The 24,678-nt window shown below is 32.9% G+C and overlaps 2 long non-coding RNA genes across 3 annotated transcripts in view; one reads left to right on the forward strand and one right to left on the reverse strand.

Annotated features, from left to right (window-relative positions):
* Window positions 1-1,838: 1,838 nt before the first annotated feature.
* Window positions 1,839-24,151, reverse strand: LOC144290054 (uncharacterized). The gene is made up of 3 exons (XR_013357921.1): window positions 23,934-24,151; window positions 8,044-8,359; window positions 1,839-2,303 (listed from the first exon to the last, which is right to left on the reverse strand). It is a non-coding gene; the product is annotated as an uncharacterized LOC144290054 (long non-coding RNA).
* LOC144290050 (uncharacterized) overlaps window positions 3,981-24,678 on the forward strand; it is a 98,809-nt gene continuing 78,111 nt past the window's right edge. For both annotated transcript variants that reach the window (XR_013357918.1, XR_013357920.1), the window contains exons 1-2: window positions 3,981-4,177; window positions 10,366-10,467. This is a non-coding gene — a long non-coding RNA (uncharacterized LOC144290050). The remainder of the gene's footprint in view (window positions 4,178-10,365; window positions 10,468-24,678) is intronic.

The following is a 24,678-nucleotide window of genomic DNA, read 5'->3' on the forward strand; positions in this document are numbered from 1 at the left end:
TAGTTCCTCAGAGTCTCAAAAATGGAAAGGAAAATATTATGAAATTCACTTATTTTATTAATTTAGTTTCAGCCATGTGTGGAGAAATACAGAAATCATTGCTTTTCTAAATCAGAAAAAATGATAACATAAGTTGTATTATGAATAGTATATTTGGTCACAAAAATCCTTGAAAAATCATTTAGAGCAAGGTTTTCCAGATATTAAAATAAATCTACTTTGTTATTTAAAATTTTATCAGTTTTCGTGTAACTTTGAATTAAAATTATCCTAAAATAGTCTTATCTCCATATTTAAGATTCAAAGATAAGATATAAAACATAATCTCTACCTTATTCCTCCTAATTTGTTTAAAAGTGTTTATTAAGTACCTACTGTCTTGGGGAAGAGCTGGGGGTAGACTAGGGACTTTTCCCAGCCCAGAATGTGGAATCCCACCACATGCCTCTAGGGTGACTCTCAGCAGTCTATCAAGAAGGGTGCACAGCCAGAGAGGGTGCCTTTGCTGGCTGCAGAAGAAGACCTGGCATCGTGCTATAAAGTACACGGAGACCCTTTGGAGGAAAGTTTTGTGACTGAGGAAAGGTAAGCTCAGAAATGGCCAAAACCAAGAGGAGGCTTATAGGCAGGTTTGGGGGCAGGCTGGAGAGGGAGAAGCAGTAGGTAGGAGAATGAAGACCAACACAAGAGATTTGCTTGAGTATCAGAATCTGTGGGAAGGAGAATTCTTCAAGTAGACAGCATCTAGGTTAGAGAGTTTCAATTTGTGTTCTTTCATTAAAAATCATAAAAATAATTGCTAATACTTACATATTGCCCACTGTCTACCATACTATTCTAAGAGAGCTGCAACTCACATGCACAGTGTATCCCCGTTTTATGGCAGGGGTAGTTACGCAAAAGGACTGGGTAACTTGCAAAATTCCCATGATTAGCAAATGATTGAACTAGGATTTGAACCCACTTAGTCGGGCTAGTCTTTTCTCTTTCCCACTGTGACATAACACTTCTCAAATATTTAATAAAATATTATCTTTTCCTCCTGTTAAGGCGAGATGGCCTCAACTTAATGATGTTCCCTCTATCGAAAGTGCTAAGTTAATTTAAGGTTAGCCATACTGACATTATGAAGGATTTGTTTGATAGCTACAATCTTTGTTAGGAAAAATCTCTCGAAATCTATTTTCATGAGATAAATATGGATATATATTTATGATAGTGTTTTTCTTTTTTCCATTCTTCTTTCCTTCTTTCCCTCCTTTTTTTTCTTTCTTCTTTGGATAAGCTTTGCTTTTGGTTTTAACTATTAAGTCATATTAACAAGATGAGATAAAATGTGTCAATGGTATAGTCATTCATTAAATTTATTACTACCGGATGCCTCCAAAAAGGCTTTTATGTGTGCAATAGATTTAAAATTCTGAATAGTTTACCAATAAACTCTCAAAGCCAGAAAAGCAGAGATCTGAAACTACTTCAGTTTGCTTGAAAGATGAAGTTTAGTTTATTGAGTTCTGGATTGAGCCCATATTGATTATTTTTTTCATGATATTTGCCGTAATTCCTGTCTTTATTCTATTTAAAGATCGAGTCTAAATTTATTTCTCTTCTAACTTAGCCTCATTTTGCTGTTCTTCTTGTGTGTGTGTGTGTGTGTGTGTGTGTGTGTGTGTGTGTGTGTTTCTGGATTAGTATTTAAAATTGAGGGATTAAATCTCCTCTAAAGATTACTGTACAGAACGTGACTATTCAAATACTAAGTCAGTTTGGAATGTATGATATTTGAGTCATTGAATTCCTGATTTTTAATTAAGAGACCAAGAATGTATGTTCTGCTCAGTTCATCATTTTTATTTGCAGCCAAGCTCATGCCTAAGTCTTTGTCAATATCATTTACTAATGGTCTAGGCAATTGAGGTAAAAAGAATTATAATACACTTTTATATAGGAAGTCACTCTTAAAATGAAATTTCTTTTCTCTGCTTGGTGTAGACTAAATATTACCAAAATCCTTCCTACCAAGTTGATTCTCCCCTGCATAGCTGCAACAAAGACATGGGGAAAAAGACCTTCTCACAGGGTTGAGACATTTTGATCCACTTCAGCTGAGCTCACTTCACCTCATGGTTTAAAAAATCAATGACATATCAGCTTAGTAGTCACTGATCCATGAGGTAATTGCACCTTCTAATATCTTCAGCATAAAGCTTCTGAAATGGGCAGAGCCAATGACCAGAGGATAAAACGCATTGTTTTTTCAATTTTGCGATCAAATTGAGAAATAATCAGCTCAGCTTGGATTTCTGAAAGAAAAAATAATATTGCTTCAGAGATATAAAGTTACTACTAAACACACTTTTGATCATATTAAGATTACTCTTCTTCTAAACTGGCTTTATTGTGCTACAGATTGTATTTACCTATAAAATTTGTGTGTAGGCTTCCAACCTAATTCATTAAGAAAGCACTATGGATTTCAGGATGAAGTACTGGACTCTTCATTTTGTGGTTAAATATGGTGGGAAATTATCACCATTGCTTTTGGTCTGATGCTTAGAGACATCTTAACTAACTAGATAAGAATTCTTTAGGAAACAGATATGGGCTTAAGTAAATACTAAACAAATTGGGTATTAGCACGCAGGGAGAAAGTAAGATTGATGATCTGACAAAATGTTAATTAAAAGAAGGAGCATTGCCAAGATTTCCTTGTATAATTCAATTCCACATAATTCAAAGGCAAAATTAATTTGCTGTTTCTTATTTGACAACAAAGAAAGAGTTTCATATTGATTATTTTTTTTAAATGTATACACACATGATATGGTAAAGTTCTGTAATCAGAAACACAGTTGTTTAACCTCAAAGGTTTGCATTTAAATTCCAGAACTCTACAGACACAACAGAACATTTCATTGAAATGAAATGAGTTTGCACTTACTTCTGCAGGTTCCTAGGCATACATAAACATCAAATACCAATATTGGTATTAATTAGAGGAAATAACCCTAAAACATTTGGCAATTTTAACTTTGAGCAGTTGCCAGTTTGCCCAGCCCAACATATGCTGAATATTTTACATATAAGTGATTTATTACAAAATTTACCGATGATGACTAACACTATTTTTTAAAGTTTACTTGCCCAAATATTAGCGGTTTTAAAGATTAAATGTCATTATGTATCATAATGCTGAGTGTATTTACTAATTTAATCCTGAGAAGCTTCTTTAAACTTATTTCATATCACTGTTATTTCAAAAATATGATTTCCAAATAATTTTCATTTCTATTGAAGACTTCATGTAGTTCTGGTTTAAAAATATTTAAGTCTTCTGTTTAATAAGATAGAGGGATTTTTTTTGTTCCAAATGCATAATTAAATGTCAAGCTTTAAAGTGATGCCAGAGTGAATACTCATCAGAATTCTGAATAAATAGAAACAGAGACCTGTTTGCAATTAAAGTCTTAATTCTCAACAGTAAATGATTCTGAGATCCTGGTTATATTAGTTCCCTATCGTTAATGTTGCTTAGATGTAACATCTCAGCAAACCTTTGAACTTTAAATTTTCTGCCCTGGGAAGACTATCTGTAGAAAGACAATGCTTGAATAGAAAGAAGAGTTGGAAAACCTAATTTATTAAATCAGACTGGAAGCATAGACTTAGGTGCTGTTACTTTACTAGGGAGTATAATAGCAGGGAGGCAGAAATAAGACAGAAAGGGTGATGCAAGGAAGGAGTTAACAAGAAGGTGTGGTAGTAAGTTACTACCACTTGGAACCAAGTGCTGTTCTCAGGAGACTGTTCTGAAAGATTAAAGAATTCTGGTCCCAAGGAAGTCCATGATAAGCCAGAGGAGGATGGAAGACAAAGCATTCCTCCCCTGACTTTCTTGATCTAAACAGGGGAATATTTGCTCCCACAGGGTGATAACTCAACAGCACTTTTTATTTTTATTTTCTTCTCCACAGGCACAGACTCTAACCAGGTGCTGAGAAGTCACAAGCTTCTGTGGCAAGAAGAAAGCTTTGGGACAAGAGTCAATGGAGGCGTGCACCCTGGCAGCCAGATAAGGAGCAATTCTGGGAGGCCTGCCTGAAGTTAGAAGAACCCATGCAGAGTTGGTCCTTACAGTGGTTACTGATGCAGAAAAAGTGGCCAAAACTGGAGACAGGTTAGGCCAAAAGAAATGGAAGGGCCATAGAAGCATTTGAAACAAAAGCAGACTTGTTTATTCACACTTGAATAAAAATTTATAATTTAGGATCAATTCATTAACCTGGGCATTTGTACAAAAGTGTAGCACTAGCCATACATGTAACAATATCTGGGTGACACCTTTATTTACTTTATGGTGCAAATGTTTATTTAACTAGAGAATTAACTAGTTACTTAATTAATGGTCTACCTCGTAGAATAGTTGTATACTTGGCTAATAAGATATTTCTGAGCTCTTTGACATTTCAAGATTAAAGTAATATTAGATTTCATAATAAGCCTAACCATTGGAAATCAGAAATTTTGAATGAAGAAAATCTCTCAACTCTGCTTTTATAAAAAGTAAATTAGTTTTCTTTATAGTCTCAGGGAAAAAAAGTACTTTTTATTCAAAATGGTGAAATTTATGGGTAAGAAATAGTTTTAAATATAAAATAAAGTTTATTTGGAAGGTAATTATTTTTTTGCATAGAAAATGAGAGTAAAGAAATAGCAAAGAGAGTTAGTAGAATAATTAATTTAGTTTCGATGTTGTATACCAACTAATCATTCATATAAATTTCAGAAATGGCAAAGCCATATCATTGAAATTATGATAATTAATACTTCTATTTTACTTTGACTTCTTCCAGACTTAAATTTTTCTTTAAATTTATCCATGGTGTTGTATATATGTAGCTTAGTTCATATTTGTATGCATATATTTTATATATTTATTATTTATATAATATTTATACTTAAGTTTGGAAAGGGCATATTTGGGGATCCTAATTGGGCTTCCTTCCTCTTCTTCATGGAAATCCAAACTTTAATATGTAGAGGGCACATGAAACATAAGAAAGAGAATTGTTTGAGAATTATGTGACAGTCTTCTAGTATTTTGAACCAAATTTTTCTAGCCAGAGTCACACTTTCTAAGATCTTAGTGAGATCCAATTTTAGTTTCCTTAAAAAGAATATCTGTGGCCTAAGGATTTCTGTGAAATAATTTCAAAGCTCAAGAGGTAAGGACAAAACACACCATTGAAGCAAAACACTAATTTGGTAAGCTACTTTTGTTGCAAAGAAATTCGACACATCAGAAAAGGAATTTAAACTTGCTAAATATAAGTATTAGTAAATAATTCAGATTATTTAAAAGTCTTCACATAGACTGGGGAAGAAAAGGATGACAAATTCAGGCTAAATCTCTATAGGACAAAACAAATGGCTTTCTGGATGTTAATTGATATTATTCATTTATATTTCTGTAGAATCTTAAAGGAAAATTAAACCATAACTGCACTCATATGTATTTGAATACCCTACTTATTTAAGCAAACTCTACAAAAATAAGTTTGCACTAAAAAATACTAAATCTAAGAATTTGTCTACATTAAATTTCAAATATTATCTTAGATTACTTAATCCCCAAACATCCACTTGCTATGTAAGAATCTTTCTTTTTATAAAAAGATTTATTTATTTGAGAGAGAGATAGAGAGAGAGAGAGCAGGGGGCAGGGCAGAAAGAGAGAGAATTTCTATCAGAGTCCCCACTGAGGGTGGATCTCATCAATGTAGGACCTGACATGGGGCCCAATCCCGAACGGGGAGTAGTGGGGGGCGTGACTGGGGCTTATCTCATGCCCCTGAGATCATTACCTGAGTCCAAATCAAGAGTCAGAGGCTTAACCAACGGAGCCACCCAGGCACCCCTGCTGTGTAAGAATCTTTCAAACTTCAAGTCATTTAATAACCTTAATAAATATAACCATAATAAGATGTAGTAATTCTTCAAAACTGATAAAATTGTATTTTTAAATTGCTTTTTTAAAAAGTATTTTTAAGTTGCTTTTCAATTCATATAATTTCTCCTCAACTGAGAGATGTTTTAATGCACTTTCCAAACATGCCTTGAAGTACCTTATTGACTAAATATTTTATGAAATAGGCTAATGCTATATGAAGATAATTAATGACAAAATGGCAATCTGTACATTTTATAGAACTAAGGAGTCCAAAGTAAACTCTGCATAGAAAACAATGATTAAAGAAAATATTATTTATTTGATACTCCTCTCCAATTCAAAGTTATATTTTAACCCGAACATTTCAAAAATAAATAAATGAACTGAACATTTCAAATTGTCTTTTTTGTAAAAGAACAACAAGATGCAAGCAGATGTATGCTGCTGTATTAGCAAGTCCCCAAATGCTTAATTTTCAGCATGCTAAAGGAATAAACAAGAATTATCGATATAGACTAAATGAACACTATTGGCTTAATCAGGCAGTTTGGCTATTTAGAATGGGGGTGAAGTAGATACTTTGGTTGGGGTATTATCTGATAGCTGAGAAAGCCATCTTTTCTAAACACAACTCTATTGTACTGATGGTAATAGTACAAATTCAGATGACACATTGTCTAAATTTGAGAATATTATTTAAAGGCTACAGGCTTATTTATTTTCATAAAACAAGTGTAAACAGATGAGATATATTTCTGGGTCTTTTGAAAGTCTAAAAGGGAAAGCATTCAAAATATGTTAAGCAATCTGAATTATAACTCATTTGTAAAGCTTATAGTGCTTAGGGGAAAAAATGTACCTGGATTCACAACTAACATGAGATTTGCAACACAAACTAAGTTAACAAGAAGCCAATGACATAAGCCCTAAGGTAATGGTACTTCCTGGAACAAAGGAACACTATAGAATAATTGCAGGGAAGGTCTCTGCAACGGCACAGAAAGTACATTTCTTTGAGTTATCCTGTCACTTCCCACAAATATTTTTCATCAGTTGTGGCACATTTCACATAACAGCATATGAAAAACAAAGATGTTCATCATTTAAATAATTTACTGCTCTTCAATTTGAATAAAAAGAGCTTGAGAATTTTCTACTAAGTCTATGATTTCTCACACCTGAAATATAACCATTGGGCATTTGTTTTTAATTACCAACTCTACCACAAGCACATTTCTCATTAGCAAGAAACAGATCCTATCAAATCAGTATTAGAGTAATGACATGTAATCCTCTGCTAGAAACCTGGCTTTTTGAATTTGTTTTCAAAACATGATGCCCTCCTTAAATATGTGCTTAAGTTTATATTTGCACTCATGTTATGATAAACCATTTTTCACTGGATATATGGCTAAGGAGCGTGTTTGGTTAATTAAAAATTTTATTGAGTACTGAAGGGTACAATTCTAGAGTAAGCAAATGGTGCATACAAATATAAAACTGTATAAACACCCTATATTGTATCCCTGCCACTTCCTCAGCAACAGATGAAAAAATAATAATTATTTCATCCTTTTTCCTCAGTAATTGGTCAATGATCTTGTTTAACAGTTTCAGAGTAAAACATCAACACATTATCTTTTTTTTTACTTATTTATCTTATAACTACAAACCTGTTCTTGCACCTATTTCATCCACCCCCAATATATTATCAATTTTAATAATTTTTATTTATATTTTAGCATACATTTGGATGCTAAGATCATTCTTATTTCTACCTATGACCAAATTCATTCTTTCAGCAACATTTCCACAGAACAGTGGAGAATGTAATATATTAAGTGTACAACATATTAGCTCAAATCAAACCTTTAGCAACGTTTTCTGTTTTCTGTGTACTTTTATGCTACTGAAGAATTTATATTAAGGTACTGATTTCACATAAACCTAGATTAAGCATTAGTAAGCCGTATTATCATTGAAAAATGTGTTAACAATCCTTTGATAAAAATATTGCAAGTTGTCTGTTGTATGAGTGGCCAAGAGAACCATGAGTCTAACTCAAAGTGATAATCAAGATTTTGTTTACTTACCTTGACAGTGTAGGCAAGAGGTAAAAGAGAAAAATGCCAGTTTCCCAGGGATCAGGTGACATGCAGTGTAAATGGAGGACAAATGAGGTCTATTTTTCAGGGCTCACCCCAAAATAAGTCTCTGCAAAGTCTCAGCCAATTAGGCCCAGAGCAGGTGCCTGGATAGAAATTCAGATGAGTAGTGCTAGCCTGGGATTGCTAAACCCCTGGCTGCAGCTCCACCTGGAAAACCACATATATTGATTGTACAACAAGGCCAGGGAGGTGAGGGCCACTTTCCGTCACAAGGCTGGTCTGGTATTGCTTGTAGCTCAGCCTGAAAGAGTGCACATAGGATGAGCACTGGGTGTTATACTATATGTTGGTAAATCGAATATATATATTAAAAAAAAGAAAAAGTCATGTGAGAAGAAAAAGAAATGGATTCTGGCCTAGAAATGGGCTTGTGATATTTGCTTAAAAATGAAAAAGAAAAATCTAGATTATGCATAATATGAACAATTAAAGTGACAAAGTTGTATGTTAATATTGAGCTGTATTTTTTTATTGATGCTTGGCAATTTATGACCTATTTAACATTTCTGGTTTAGAAGGAACATTATTTATTATTATCATTATCATTATCATTATCATTATTATTATTACCATTCCTATTGTTTAGAAAAATTTGACCTTATAAGTAGCAAATTCATGAGGAAAATCCAGAAACCCACTTTCCCAGCACTCTCTGCAGTTATCGTGTAAGCAAAGGACCTACACTCGTCCAGCTTATGTTCATATTTCACTGACATGAAAAGGAAAATTCCACTTTTGTCTTCTGTCCTTATGTACAGTTACACGTAGGAAATTCTCCTCCCAAAACTGAGTAAAATATAGGATAAAAAATAATAAAAAGATAAATCTAAATGAATTGTTGACTGGACAAGAAGTTAAGAAAACCTCAAAAGCCAAGAATCAATTCATAGTTGAGAAGAGATGGGCCTATATTGCTATATACTTCCCTCTTTGGGCCACTTTTGCTACATCCCAAAAATTCTAGGGCATTGTGTTTTCATTTTCATTTATTTCCATTAACTTATTTTTTTTTATTTCTTCTTTGATTTCCCAGTAGACCCATTCACTTGTTCAACTATAGCATGTTGTTTAACCTCAATGTATTTGCAGTGTTTCCAAATTTTTTCTTGTGGTTGACTTCTAGTTTCATGCATTGTGGTAAGGAAAGAGAAAAATATTTTTTTGCATTTGCTGAGGCCCGTTTTGTGACTTTATATGTGGTCTATTCTGAAGAATGTTCCATGTGCACTTGAAAATAAATTGCATTCTGCTGTTTTAAGATAGAATGTTCTGAATATATCCCTTAAGCCCAGCTGGTCCAATTACTGGGTTGTAGGGTCAAAGAAACCCTCTTACCCTCCTACACTGTTGTTGAGAATGCAAACTGATGCAACCACTCTGGGAAACAGTATGGAAGTTCCTCAAAAAGTTAAAAATAGAACTATCCTATGACCCAGCAATTGGTGTTCATCCAAAGATACAAAAATACAGATTCGAAGGGGCACAAGCACCCTGATGATTCTAGCAGCATTATCAACAATAGCCAAATACATATGCCATTACTTCTTTATCCATTCATCAGTTGATGGACATTTGGGCTATTTCCATAATTTGGCCATTGTTGATAATGCTGCTAGAACCATCAGGGTGCATATGCCCCTTTAAATCAATATTTTTAAATAAAACTTAAAAAAAAAAGAAAAAGTTGAGAGAAAGAGAATGAGAGGAAGAAAGGGAAGGAGGGAGGAAGGAAGAAAGAAAGGAAAGAGATTCAAACCAGTTTTAGCTTTTTGGTAACTACTGAAATCAAATAAATTCTAGTTTCTCTCTCTCTCCCTCTCTCTTCTTCAGTTTATTAATTATTTAGGCATATGTTAAGTGTTCACAATTTTCAGATTTGTATACTTTGGTTTTACCTAGTATCACTATCAAATGTCTTTCATCTTAATAATTCTTCTACATTTGAAATCTGCTTTGTCTGCTATTAGTATGTCTACACCAACTCTTCTTTAGTGCTGGCCTGGTAGACACTATTGTTTAAAATTGTACGGGAAAATATCAAATATCTTGGAATAAATAAAAATAGTAAGACTTCCACGTGGAAACTGAAAAAGCATTGCTCAGGGAAATTAAAGAAGACCTTAAATAAATGGAGGAATCTATCACATTCATGAACTGTTAGACTCCGTATTATAAAGATGACCATTCTCACATTTATGTGTTTATATAGTTTGTAATTTCAACATAATCTTTCTTTTTATTTTGTAGTAATTGTTTATCAGATTATTAACTTCACATGGCCATGAAAAGTCTACAAAATGAGCAAGAGAATCCATAAGAACAAAGCTGGAGGACTCACAACACCATATAGTAAGACATAAAATACAATAAATTCTAATGTGGCTTTGATTTAATATTCAATAAAATGAATCATATTAATATTCCATAAACAAGAGCATGTAAATAGATTGGCACAAAACATTAAAGGCATTGAATGACTTACTCTTTAAAATAAAGTTTATGCATACTATTCTTGGCAAATGAGAAAATATTTTAGTGATATGCTTTAACTGTCTTAAATATTGATCTTGGGGCAGTTTTATAAAACTATACGTGCTTTGTTTCATCAGACATTCCGCTTGAAAATAAAATAATTATAAGTCAAATTCTGCAAAACAAGTTAGTGATGAAATAAATATATGGTGAACAACTAAGATACCATGAGTAAGGAATATGCATCAGGGAATGTAATGATTCCTCAGCAAATAAACTGTTGATATATCAGTTAAGTTGACGAGTGAAAAACACTATGAAGCATCAGTATACGTTCTTGAAAGCATTAGTAAAATTCCATAGCCAACAATGTAAAACACACACACACACACACACAAAACCCACAAAAACTGCAACAGTATTGAAATATAAATACAATTTTTCAACCTAGTAAAAAGTACTTCTTAAACACCTAGAGTTCACAAGGACCCATAGAGTGAGGTGTACATAATCTGTGTCTCTCAGTATTAATTGCACATTCCTTTCTCCAAAGAGGGTGTTCTACACCTGCTGGACTAGAAGCATCAATGAGAGCCTCGCATTTTAGATTCTCTGCCAATGTTACCCTTAATATTGTCCAGTTTTTTATTTATTCTTTTACTATTTTATTCTTATTAGTTCAGTGAATACTTATTGAGAACCTACTTTTTGCAATATATTGCATTAAGTATAGGTACAGATAAAAAGATGAATAAGATATAGAACTTGCTTGCTAGTAATACCCTTTAAAATTATATTATGTATATCTTTGTATTTCATAAGTGCATATTTGTATCTATGGTATCTGTATTCATATGTATTTTTACCAGGAAAATTATCTGATAATTTTGATACTAGCACGTGTGTGTGTGTGTGTGTGTGTGTGTGTACAGGTAGATGGGGGCAATGGAAATAATGCAACTGAATTGACATACAAATCTAAAATTAAAATGTCCCATTTAAAGCCACTAATATAAGTGTTTATTCTTTAAAAAATTTCTGAATAATTACCTTCATATGTTTGTAACTAATGAAATTCATTAAGTGAATATATGAAAACATGTTGAAAAACCCAGTAAGGTGTGTCAACTTATTTTGATAAATGTTATTGGAAACAAACCCTTAGCTTCTAAAGTTCAATAAAATGATTCAATATTTTCTTACCAAGACAATAAAGATAATATGCATGTTAAATCTAATGGTACTTTTAGTAAGCACAAAGTACAAAATATCTCAGGATGTATGTTTATAATTATTATTTTATCAATCTGTCCCTTTGGGTGAATATTTTAACTTAATTTTGACCAAATGAGATGCCAGAAACAATATATTACATTTCATATGTTACTACCTACTAAAATCATAATGCTGATTTATTGCTGTGATCTTCTATTTAAAGCATGAACAAGAACTATTAAACTCTCATTCCAGAAGGGAAATTTTTATTATTAACAGATGCATTCTAACTGGGGAGCTTCATGCTGCTGTGAAATATGAGTCTTACTTCGAGATGCATTTCTTCATTACGCGTGTATAGGGACCAAGAGGTGGTTCAGTGCTGGGCGCAGGCTGTATTCTTGGCTCCTGTTGTCATCAGCTCCCTAAGTGATTCTGCTCCCCTCGTCCCCAGTGATCTCCCCATTGTTATATTTCTTCCTGTGTAAACACTATTTTACCAGTACAGATGAGCACTCCCTCCTCCTTCCTACTTTGCTCTAATAAAATACCCATTTTTCACAAACAGGAGGACATTCATTTTTCCCACATCATTTTTCAAGTACCAAATCATGGCATTTCAAATTTTAAGTAAACAAAAAGTCTAATTTTTCATCGTGACAGCAACCGCATTGAGGTATGAACCTGAAACACCAAATGACTTATTCCTGATGATATTTGAAGAAGCCCCCCGTACTTCTAAAACACGTCAAAATGATTTGTTTTGGCATTGCATCATAGCCCTTGTTTATGTAAGTTCTTAATAGGCTATGTTTCATTATCTGGGGTATAGGTCCTTGTTATAAATTAGATTCCATCTACTAAAGTATCCTCATTATAGTTTCAAAGGACAGATAATGCCATGTCCTCCGTACTTCAATAAATCTCATAAGCCTGCAGGCTGCCCGACTGACATGCTGAAATCTTGGAAGCAGTAGAAACAGTGACAAACATGAAACTTCTATTTATTTATTTTTTTGAACCTTTAGAGTGAGCTACAACACAAGTGTCTAGACGATCTCCAAAGTGGACAGAACCCGTTTTCTTGCCTGGATATCCTGAGAGAGAAAAATAAGTGTCACAGCAATTGTCTTTTCATTTTGTTTCAGTCCCAGAACCATAGGGATATGCTTTAAGGGGAAAGACCTTGTAGCCGTCAACATGATGCTACACCCCTCCCCGCACTGCCCTGCGTGAGTGGACAGTGATAAATGAAAAGGGCTGTAAAAAGCAAGTGTTCACTTCAGATCTGAGGTTTCCACCTTTCAAGAGTGATTTGCTAGGACCCCATGGCGTTTGGGGTGCCAAAAAGTACTCGTTATTGTTTCCCACGACTAGTGGAGTATAATGATATAGTTCAGTGGTTACAAGGTGAAGGATCTAGAATTAGAATGCAAAATTGCAAAATCCACATTTACTGCTTTTTCATCTTTGTGGGACTTGCAGGGAGGGGTGACTTGAGCCCTAATTTAATGTTGTGTTGACGTAACTGACCTATGATAACTGCATATATTTAAAGCATTACAGTTTCTCCTGCTTTGACATATTTGGACACCAGTGAATTCCATCACTAGCAATATAGTGAACATATTCATCACCCCCGAAGCTTTCCTTATGCTGCTTTATGCTCCTCTCTGCTGCACTCCTATTGTAGGCAATCACTGACCTGTTTTCTATTAATATGTTTTTTTTTTGATTTTCTGAAATTCTGTATAAATGGAATTAGACAAGAGCCAAAACATATATAAAAGATACAAATGTATGTATTTGGAGGGCCCTAGCTTCTTTTACAAAACATAATTATTTCAAGAGTTATTCAGGTCGTTTTATGGATTGTTTGTTCCTTTTATTCCTGAATAGGATTCCGTTCTGTGGTCAAGCCACAATTTATCTAGATCCCCTGTTGATGAACATTTGGGTTGTTTCAACTTTTTAGCTCTATTACTAATAAAGTGAGTATAAACATTCCTGTACAAACCTTTCCAACAACATACTTAAAAAAAAATGTTGGTTACACTTCTAGGATTAGAGTGGCTGGATTATATGGTATGTGTATGCTTGATGTTTTTAGAAGCTGCTAACTTGTTGTCCAAAGTGATTATAATATTTTACTTTCCCACCAGAGAAGTGTGAAAGTTCTAGTTTCTCCACATCCTTGCCAGCACTTGTATCGTGAGCTATTTAATTGTAGTCATTCTGACACGTGTAAAATGGAATCCCATTGTGTTATTAATGTGCATTTCCCAGGATTTTAGTGAAACGTCTGTTCTGAATTTTGCCCATTTTTGTTAGATTTTTGCTACTCATATTAGGTTTTAATATTATGTATTCTACATATAAGCCCATTACCGGATATATGCTTAGCAAATATTTTTCTCCCAGTTTATGTATTGGCTTTTTATTCATTATTTAACAGTGTGTTTTAGGAATTTTAATATTTTCATACATGCCATTTAGCATTTTTTATGGATCCACATTCTTACAGTCCTGAGTGTCTTTCAAAGAGATTTTTAAACTTTTTGATAGATTACAATTCATTTTTTTTATGGATTCTGGTTTTAAAATCATATGTAAAAAAATAAAAATAGGGATCCCTGGGTGGCACAGCAGTCTGGCGCCTGCCTTTGGCCCAGGGTGCGATCCTTCCCGGGATCAAATCCCACGTCGGGCTCCCGGTGCATGGAGCCTGGTTCTCCCTCTGCCTGTGTCTCTGCCCCTCTTTCTCTCTCTCTGTGTGTGACTCTCATAAATAAATAAAAATTAAAAAATAAATAAAAATAAAAAAATAAAAATAAAAATAAAAATAAAATCATATGTAAGGAGGGGTTGCCTAACCCAAACTTATAGAATATTATACATTTAGGTTTACATTTATGTCTTGATTTAAGTAATGTTTGTAGATGTCACCAGGATTGATTTAAGTATTGCATATGAATATGCACTTGTTTCGAGGCAATTTGAAAGATTATACACTCTCCACTGAATACCCTTAGAAAGTTGGTAGAGGGGCTCCTGGGTGACTCTGTAGGTTAAGTGTCTGCCTGTGGCTCAGGTCATGATCCTGGGGCCCTGGGATCAAGCTCTGCTTCTCCTTCTCCCTCTGCCCACCCTTCCCGCCACTTGTGCCCTCTCTTATTTCTCTGTCAAACAAATAAATAAAATCTTTGGAAAAAATAAACTTGGTTGAAAATCATATTCTGACAATTGCCAACACATGTCATATATGTATGAGTTTTCTCGGAAGTCTACGTTCAGGGACACAGATATAATTTGACTCTATGAAATATAATACTTCAGAATAAATTGTATAGCGAGTAAAGTTTATAACGTAGCTTCATACTAAGTTTTAAAGTTAGTTATTATTTGTCCCCCAATTCTTATTTTTTTAAAGTTGTTTTGACTTCTTTAGGGCTTTTGCATTTCAATGTAAATTTCCTAAAACAAACAAACAAACAACAACAACAAAAAACTGCTGGGATTGGGATTGGGATTGTGTAGAATCTAAAACCAACTTTGGGAGAAATTAAAATCTTAAAGATATTGATCTGCAGACCTGAATATTTATTATCTTTCCATTTAACTACTTCTCCAATTTCTCAGCAATATTTTATAGTTTTCTATGAGTAGGGATTATATACCCTACTCAGATCAGATCCCTCAGTATTTTGACTTTTGTTGCTATTAAATGGTATTGATTTAAAAAAAAATTATATCTGACTTTTCTTGCTAGTATGTAGAAATCAAATTTTGTTTTCAGAAATCTTGCTACACTCACTTATTCATTCTGGTAGCATTTTTGTAGACTCCATCAGATTTTCTACATAGATGATCATATCATCTGTGCATAAAGATAATTTCACTTTTTCCTTTCCAATACACATAACTTTTCTTTATTTTTCTTACTTTAAAAAAGTTTTGCACTGTCTTTTTTTTTTTTTTTTTTTGGAATGTCTTGAATTCCTAAGACAGTGTTAAATAGAAGCAGTGCGAGAGGGCACTCATATCTTATTCCTAATTTTAGAAAGAAAGTATTCAGTTTTCTACAACTAAGTACAATATCAGCTGTACTTTCTTCACAGATGTCTTTATCAGATTAACAAAGTTTCCTTCTATTCCTGGTTTGCTGAGAGTTTTATCAGGAATGATTATTGAATTTTGTGAAATTATTTCTGCAGATTAGGATGATCTATTTTTGCTGTTATTGTTTTGCATTTTAGTTTATTAATTTGGTGAGTTACATTAATTTATTGTACTTGTGTTAAACCAACTTTCAAATCCTGGCATAAATTCCACTAGCTAATATATTCACCCTTGTTATATATTGTTGGATTTTGGTACTAACATTTGTTTAAGATTTTTGCATCTAAGTTCATGAAGGATATTAGTTTGTAATATTTTTTCTTCTACAATATGTTTACATGACTTTAGTATCAGGATAATGTTGGATCCTTAGAATTCTTTAATTTTTTCAAAGAGTTTGGGCAGAATTAGTATTTTTTTTTCTTAAATATCTGTTAGAAGTTACCAGTAAATCCATTTGAGTCTGGGGTTCATTTTGTAGGATGGTTTCTAACTACAAATTTAAATATTTTTCTATATAAAATCAGATACTTGGGGTGCGTGTGTGGCTCAGTGAATTAAACATCTACCTTCAGCTCAGGTCATGACCCTGGGCCCTGGGATGGAACTGCAAAGCATCAGGCTCTTTGCTCAGCAGGAAGCCTGCTTCTCCCTCTCTGTCTGCCTGCTGCTCCCCCTGCTTTTGCTCTCTCTCTAAATCTCTCTTTCTTATCTTATCTCTCAAATAAATAAATGAAATCTTTTTTAAAAAATCAGAAAGTAACTATGTTAGGCTGTGGCCCACATCAGTTTACTGTTACCTGTTTCTCTTTTCTCTTCCTTTTTTTTTTTTTTTTTATCGTGGTAAAAGAATTGCCTAACAAAATCTACCCTTTTAAAAACTTTTAAGTGTGCAATACAGTATTATTAATATATGCACATTTTTGTACAGCAGACATCCAGTACTTATTCATCTTTCCTGACTAAATTTCTATATCCACTGAATAGCAGCTGTTTCCTCTCCCTCGGTCCATGGGAACTGCCATTTTATTTCTGCTTTTGTAAGTTTGACTAAGTTAGCCACTTCATATAAATGGAATCATGCAGTGTTAGTCTTTCTGTGATGGTTTATTTATTTCACTTAGCATAATATTCTCATGACTCATCCATGTTGTAGCATACAGCAGGAACTGATTAACAAGAAAACAAAAAAACTCAATTAAAAAATGGGCAAAGGACTTGAATAGACATTTCTGCAAAGAAGACATACAAATGCTCAACAGGTTTAGGAATAGAAACTGAACATTACTAAATCTCAGGAAAATGCAAGTAAAAATCATGATACCACTTTCCTCCTGTTAAGATAGCCATTATTTAAAAAATAGAAAATAACAGATGTTTTCCAACGTATGGAGAAATTGAAACACTTAGACACTATTGGTAGGAATATATAATTGGTAGGAATATAAAATCCAGCCATTATGGAAAACAGTATGGAGGTTCTTCAAAAATTAAAAATTAAACTACCATGTGATCTAGCAATTCCTCATCTGAGTATCGTTCAAAATAATTAAAAACAGGATCTTGAAAGAGGTATTAGCACTTCCCGGTTCATTGCAGTATTGTCCACGATAGCCAAGCGGTCGAAACAACCTAAATGTCTATCAATGGACAAATGGATACGTTGTAGTACATACACATAATAGACTATTATTCAGCCTTTGAAAAGAAAGAAATTCTTGTTTTTGTTTATTAACAACCATTAAAGTTTGTGTGTGTGTGTGTGTGTGTGTGTATTTTTGTAGCACAAAGGCCATTCAAAAATAAACTGAGGGCCAAATTTGGCCACAGCCAATATTTGCTAATTCATGGGCTCAAAGTTTTGTTTTCTGTTTTGTTTTTTATTTGTTTGTTTGTTTGTTTTTTTAAGATTGTATTTATTTATTTGAGACAGAGACAGAAAGAGAGAGAGAGCAAGCATGAGTTGGGGGCAGGGAGAGGCAAAGGGAGAAATAGAGGGAGAAGCAGACTCTCCACTGAGCAGGGAGCCCAACTTTGGGTTTCTGGGATCAATGACCTGAGCCGAAGGCAAACCCTTAACCAACTGAGCCACCCAGGTGCCCCTATAGGTTCAATTTTATTAATTTGTTGATTTTCTCAAAGCACCACCTTTTAGTTTATTGATTTTTCTGTCTTTTCCAGTTCATTGATATCGACTCTGATCTTTCATATTTTCCTTTTTCAGTTATTTTCAATTTGATTTTTTGTTACTTTTCTGGTTTCTTAATGTAGCAGCTGAATTTATTTCTAATAAAGGTACTTATTGATATATTATTCTTCTTAAGTGCTACTCTAGTAGCACTTGATAGCACTCCACATATTTGATATACTGTAGATTATGGTCTACCTTCATAGATGTTCCATGCATGCTTGAAAGAATATGTATTCTGGTGTGTGGAATGTTTTAAAATTAAATTTTAAATTAGATCAAGCTGGTCAATAGTGTTGCTCAAATCATCTATATCCTTACTGACTGAACATACTTATTTAAAATTGTATGTTTTATTGATGATCTCTTTGTAATCAGAACACGACCTTCTTTATCCCTTATAATGTTCTTTTCTCTAAAATTTACTCTGTATAGTATTTATTTTATATTTGTGTTTATGTATTAATATACTCAATTTTCCTTTATCTTGTATTGTATATCATTTCCATCCTTTTCCTTTAAACTTACTTGTGTTTTTCATTTTAATGTTGGTTTCTTATAAGCAGCAGATAGCTGAGTCTTTTTTTTTTTTTTATCTACTCTGACCCACTCTGCCTTCTAATTGGAACGTTTTGATCATTCATTTTTATTGTGTGATTCATCTGGGTGGTCTTGAAGCTACCATGTTGTTACTGGTTTTTTATTTATCCCTTCTCTATTATGTTATGTTCCTCTCTTTTCCCGCCACCTTATATATCGAGCATGGTTTTCTTTTTTTATGCCTTACTAACTGTAACTCTTTGTTTTATTATTTTAGTGGTTACTTTAGGGCTTATGTTATTCATCCTAAACATCACTGTTTACCTCCAAGTGATATATACCACTTCATGTAAAGTATAGAAACCTTAAAATATACTTTCATTTCTCCACTATCCGTCTTTCAAGTATTACTCTTATATATTTTACCCATATGTTATAAACTCTCACAGTAAAATGGTATTTTTATTTAAATAGTTATCTGTTTATAAGATTTATATGATTTTTTAAAAGTCCTATTTAGAATATGTTTTTTTTTTATTCTTCATGGCTTTGTGTATACTTAAATTCCATCTTGTATTATCTTCTTTCTACCTGAGAAGCTCCCTTTAAATTTTCTTATAGGGCAGATCTACTTGTAATCAATAGTTTCAGGCTGGTCTAGTATTCTCAAGGTCATTTGTTTTGAAGAAATTTTAGATAGTATTATGTTTCAAACTTCAGTATCCCTATGATTCTCATTAGTATGCATTAATACAATTTGTTTTTCTGTAATGCTCTTGGATCCTGTGACCTTGTTTAACTCACTTGTTAATTCTTGGAATATATAAATATGTGTGTGTGTGTGTGTGTGCGTATTCTGGGGATTTTCTATATACACAACCTCAAATTAAGTCCTTTTTTTTTCCTAATTGGATACCTTATATTTTGTCTCGCCTTATTGTTCACGTTAGAAATTTCAATACACTTGTTGAAAAAAGTGATAAGAAAGGACTCCTTTGTCTTATTTCCAACCTTAAGAGAAAACATTCAGCCTTTCATCATTAAGTACAATATTAGCTATAGAGATTTTTTTGGAGATATTCTTTATTAGATTGAAAAGGTACTCTATTCCTAGCGTGCTGAATTTTTATTCTCATAAATGGTATTGGATTTTGTAAAATGCATTTGAAGTGTTAATTGATCATATTATTATGTCAATTGATCAACTTCTTTTTTAGCCTATTGCTATTGTGGATTACATTGATATTTTAGATTGCTGAATGTTGAACCAGTTTTCTATACCTGGAGTAAATTCTGCTTATCCTTGTTGTAAAATTAATTATTTTTATACATGTTTAGATTTGATTTACTAATATTTTGTTAAGCATTTTTGTATATAAGTTTGTGAGAGATATTAGCCTGGAAGGTTTTTTGTTTTGGGGTTTTTTTCCCTTGTACTATCTTTGTCTAGCTTTCTTATTTCTTGAGAAATATTTAGTATTGATAATGAATTCTGGGCTGATATTTTTTGTTTTGTTGTTTGTTTTCAGTAGTTTGAGGATGTTACTAGACAATCTTTTTGTTTGCATTATTTCTGATGAAAAATCTGCTGTCATCATTATGTTTGTTACTGTGAATGTAACTTTTCTCTCCCTTTGGATATTTTTAAGGTTATGTCCTTATTTCTGATTTTGAGCAGTTTTTGAATAGGGTATGCTTTGGTTTAGTGTTTTCATATTTCTTGGGTTGGGTTCATTGACCTTCTTGACTCTATAGGTCTATTTTTGTCAGTAAGTAAATTTGGCAAATTTCAACTATTACTCTTCCAATATTTTTCTTTCTCACCACTCTCTCTTCTCCTTTGGGAACTCCAATTACATGCATATTTTCCTGTTCACTGGTACTCTGTTCATTTCTTAAAAGTTATTTTTCCCCTCTGTGTTCCATATTTGATCATTTATCTGATTATGTGTTCAAGTATCTTTCTTCTGTCATGCCTAATCTGCTATTAGTTATATTCAATGTATGGTTCATCTCAGACATTGTACTTTTTATTTTTAAAAGTTCAACTGGACCTTTTTATATCTTCCTTATCTTTACTTAACTGTGTAAACATGTTTAATATAATTATAGTAACATTTTATGTCCATATTTTCTAATTTTATATTTGTGCTAGTTCTGGATCCACTATAATTGATTGATTTTCATTCTTGTAATGGGTCATTTTTTTCCTGCTTTTTCACATGCCTGGTAATATTTTATTGACTGAGAGGCATTATGAATTTTACCTAGCTGGGTCCTGGATATTTTTGTATTCCTATAAAAATTTTTGAGTTTTCTTAAGGGATGTAGTTAAGTTACTTAAAATCAGTGATACTCTTGGATCTTGATTTTAATATTTGTTTAGTGGCGTCAAAGCAGCAGTTATTCTCTCTACTTATGCAAAGTACTTCTAAGTAATATTCCTTGAGTTATGAGGTTTTTACTCTCACTGGAAAACAACATCAAGTATAATTCCCTATAATCCATTCGATGGCTTTCCTGTATGCACTGACCAGCACTTTTTGGAGACCTTTTGCAGATCTTTAGTTATCTCTATGTGCAGTTTTCTTCATCCTGGTTCTGTCCTTCAAACACCAGTTGTCTTGGTCTCCCTGGATTCAGCTTTGTCTCTCTCTCTCTCTTCTCTTCCTGGAATTCTGTACTTTGCCTGGGCTGTCCTATCTGTATCACATTTGGTGTAGTCTATCAAAGCCATAATCTGGTGCAATTTTAGCGGTCACATCCTTTGATTTCCATCTTTCAGAGATCACTGTTTTTCCCTGATGTCCAATGCCTTGAAAACCATCATTTCATGTATTTTGTCTGTTTTTTTTCAGGTTGGGTTGTCTCAGGGGGGAGATAAACGCAGTCTCTGTTATTCCATTTCTTGAAGCAGAAGTCCTTCTTCACTCTTAATACCTTAATGTGACTTTGTGGAAGTCATACCCTCTCTTTCAGGAAAATGTTAGTGTCTGTTTCACAGATATTATGAAACAATGCAAAGAATATCCTATATTATCTGTGTTACATAGGAAATAGAATAAGCTCAAGTATAGTCTCAATACTTGCTTTTATTATTTAATTATATCAGGAATTTGTAAAAAGTGTTATCATTTCCTTTATATAAGATTTAATAGAGTAGAAGTCTAAAAGAATTAAGAAATTTTGAGAATAATTGTAATCATTTAAACATTTGATGATCTCAAAAAATTAGTATTTTAAAAAAAACTGTGCTAGGAGGCTAGTAAATTTAATAAAACTGGAGGGCAAAAAATATATAAGTTTAAAATGTTCATAATTGCTGAGCAAGAAATTCTAATTTCAGGATACTTTACTAAAGAAGTCACCAAAAATTAATAAAGACATATATGTGTGAGAGTATCAAGTGTTGTTTGTAATATAGTGTTTCTACAGGTCACTAAGTGTCTAATGTAGGAGCCTCTGTAAATAAATTATGACTCATACACTTTATCCATTGAAAATCATATTAAATTACATGTAATTTCTGCTTTTTATGCAGAAAGCAAAAACCAAATTACATATTTTAATACAGTAAAATTTGTCATAATATGCCTTGAATTTTTAGGAGGTTGGATACTAAAATATTTTGTAATTATATCTGAATGATCAGGTTATGGTTTGTTTTTTCTTCATTATATTTTCTATCTTGTAATATTTCACTAATTCAGATATAGTTTTTATAATAGGGAAGTGAAAGTTAAATTTTATGTCAGTTAAAAATAGGAGAACATCAGTGTTCTTAGTGAAAATATTCTGACATCATATTTGATTTGATAATAAAACTCCATCACAGGGATATCTTAGTAAGATGCTTTTACTCTGATAAATTTATATTTTATATAAATGAAAAGATGAAAAGTTGCCCTTAAAGAGGCAACTAATTTTCCACTCTTCACTTAAAAATGCTTTATACTTTGAGTTGCCAAAAACTGAGAAAATTTTTCAGATATGAATCAAATAATCTATTGATGTTTTATAAGAAATACTAAGGCTACTTGTTACATGAATGGGTTACAGCAACATGCTCTAGAGTTGAAAGGCATAACATCAGGTCTTAGTCCTGGCTTTTACCTCCTAAGTGACCAGAACAAGTTGCTTAGCTTTACTCAACCATTGCTTTCTCATTTGTACATATAAGAACTCTACATTCTAATTATGGTATGGAATAAGCTAATATAACAATCATATAATTTAGAGAATATTCTCAATACGTATTAGATATCATTATTATTAAAGGGTTCAAATTGTCTCTGTCATTTGCTTGAGTCAATATTTTTTATACCATTTGTAACAGAGTTTTCAGAGAAAAACACCAATTGTTTGTATATATGTATGCGTTTATACACATACACGGATATATGTGAATATAAAAGTTTATATACACATTATATATATTATGTATATATATAATATGTGTATATATTATATATATATACAACTGGTTGTTATAGAGAGAGGAAGAGAGAGAGAATGAGCGAGAGATTTATGATAAAGAACTGGTTCACTTGATTATGAAGACTAGTCAGTAAAATCTGAAATCTGTATGGCAGGCTGGAAATCCAGGCTTTGTTTTTTTGTTTTTGTTTGTTTGTTTTTGGTAGTCTTGAGACAAATTTCCTTCTTTCCAGGAAACCTCTCAGGTTTTACTCTTAAGACAATTAAATGAATTCATCTGATTGAATGAGGCATACCCACATTAGAAAGGCTGATGATCTCTTTTACTTAGACAACTGATTGATTGTAATTATTAAGCATGTCTACAAAATACCTTCAACATTTAGATTGGTGTTTGATTAAATAATTGGTGTTATGGTCAAGCCAAACTGACACATAAGAATCATGCTACCATTCCTTGTACAGCCATAGTCATTTCTGGAGATTCTTTAAGAGAGGGAGAGGTCTGGCAAGGCAGTTACCATATCATCTTTTTTAAAAAATGAGCCCTTATTGTAAGTTTGAAACTTTTTTAAAATTTTTTCTTTAAAAAAGAATTTTAAGACTTAAGAAGTAGTTAGAAATATAGACTGTACATTTTTTTAAATGACTTGGTTAAATACAATAACAAATTTAAGTTAGAAAGTATTTCTAGAGGAGACAGAGCTTAGAGTCCAAGAAGACTAAGACAATTGGTATTTGAAGGAAAGAGAACCAAAGAGAAGAAAGCTGTACATAGAAAAACATGCAAAGTATAATTAACTATTTGGAAATATTAATATCAGCTGACTTCTTGAATTCTTACCATATGGTGGGCTGTATGATAGTATTTATGGAACTAAGACTTAGAAAGCTTATGTAACTTGTGCAAAAATGCTACTGTGATATTTCTAGGTTCCACCCATGCTTCTCCCACTGTGGTAGATGGTATTTTCCAAAAAATAATAATAGTTGTAATAATAGGTCTAGTCCCACATGCTCTTCGTGAATATTGGGGCAGGTTTTCTTTCCTCTTCCTTTGAATCCAGAAGGGCTTGTGATCTGCTTATAACTAACAACTCTGCTGAAATAAGGCTGCATGACTTCATAGGTGGAGTCATAAAAGGCAACAGCTGCCCTATAAGCAATCAGACTGCCCTGACACTGTGATGCTGTGAATAAGTCCAACCTATCACTTGCAAGATGTATATGGAGAAATCTTGGGGCAGCATGAAAGTAGAGGAAGATTTTCAGCCAGCACCCCTAAGCTTTAAGTCACTAACTGACTACACAGAGCTGAGATACTGGGCACCAGAACCACCAAAATGAGTTCTGTCACAAACTATGAAGAGTCTGAAATCTTATTCTACTTTAAAGCTAACAAGTTAGTCTCTGCTAAATTTCATGGAGGCTGGAAGAAAACAACATTTCAAAGAAAAAGCCTAAGGACTTTATTACCCTTGGCATAGTAAGCAGTAGAAGCATGAACTTCATGTTGGCATCAGTTCATCTTATTTACCCAAGGTGTAAATGAATGAGATGAAGTTGTCCAGACAGATGTTGCACATACT

This window comes from Canis aureus, chromosome 2 (assembly GCF_053574225.1).
Source record: "Canis aureus isolate CA01 chromosome 2, VMU_Caureus_v.1.0, whole genome shotgun sequence".
Classification (NCBI taxonomy): Eukaryota; Metazoa; Chordata; class Mammalia; order Carnivora; family Canidae; genus Canis; species Canis aureus.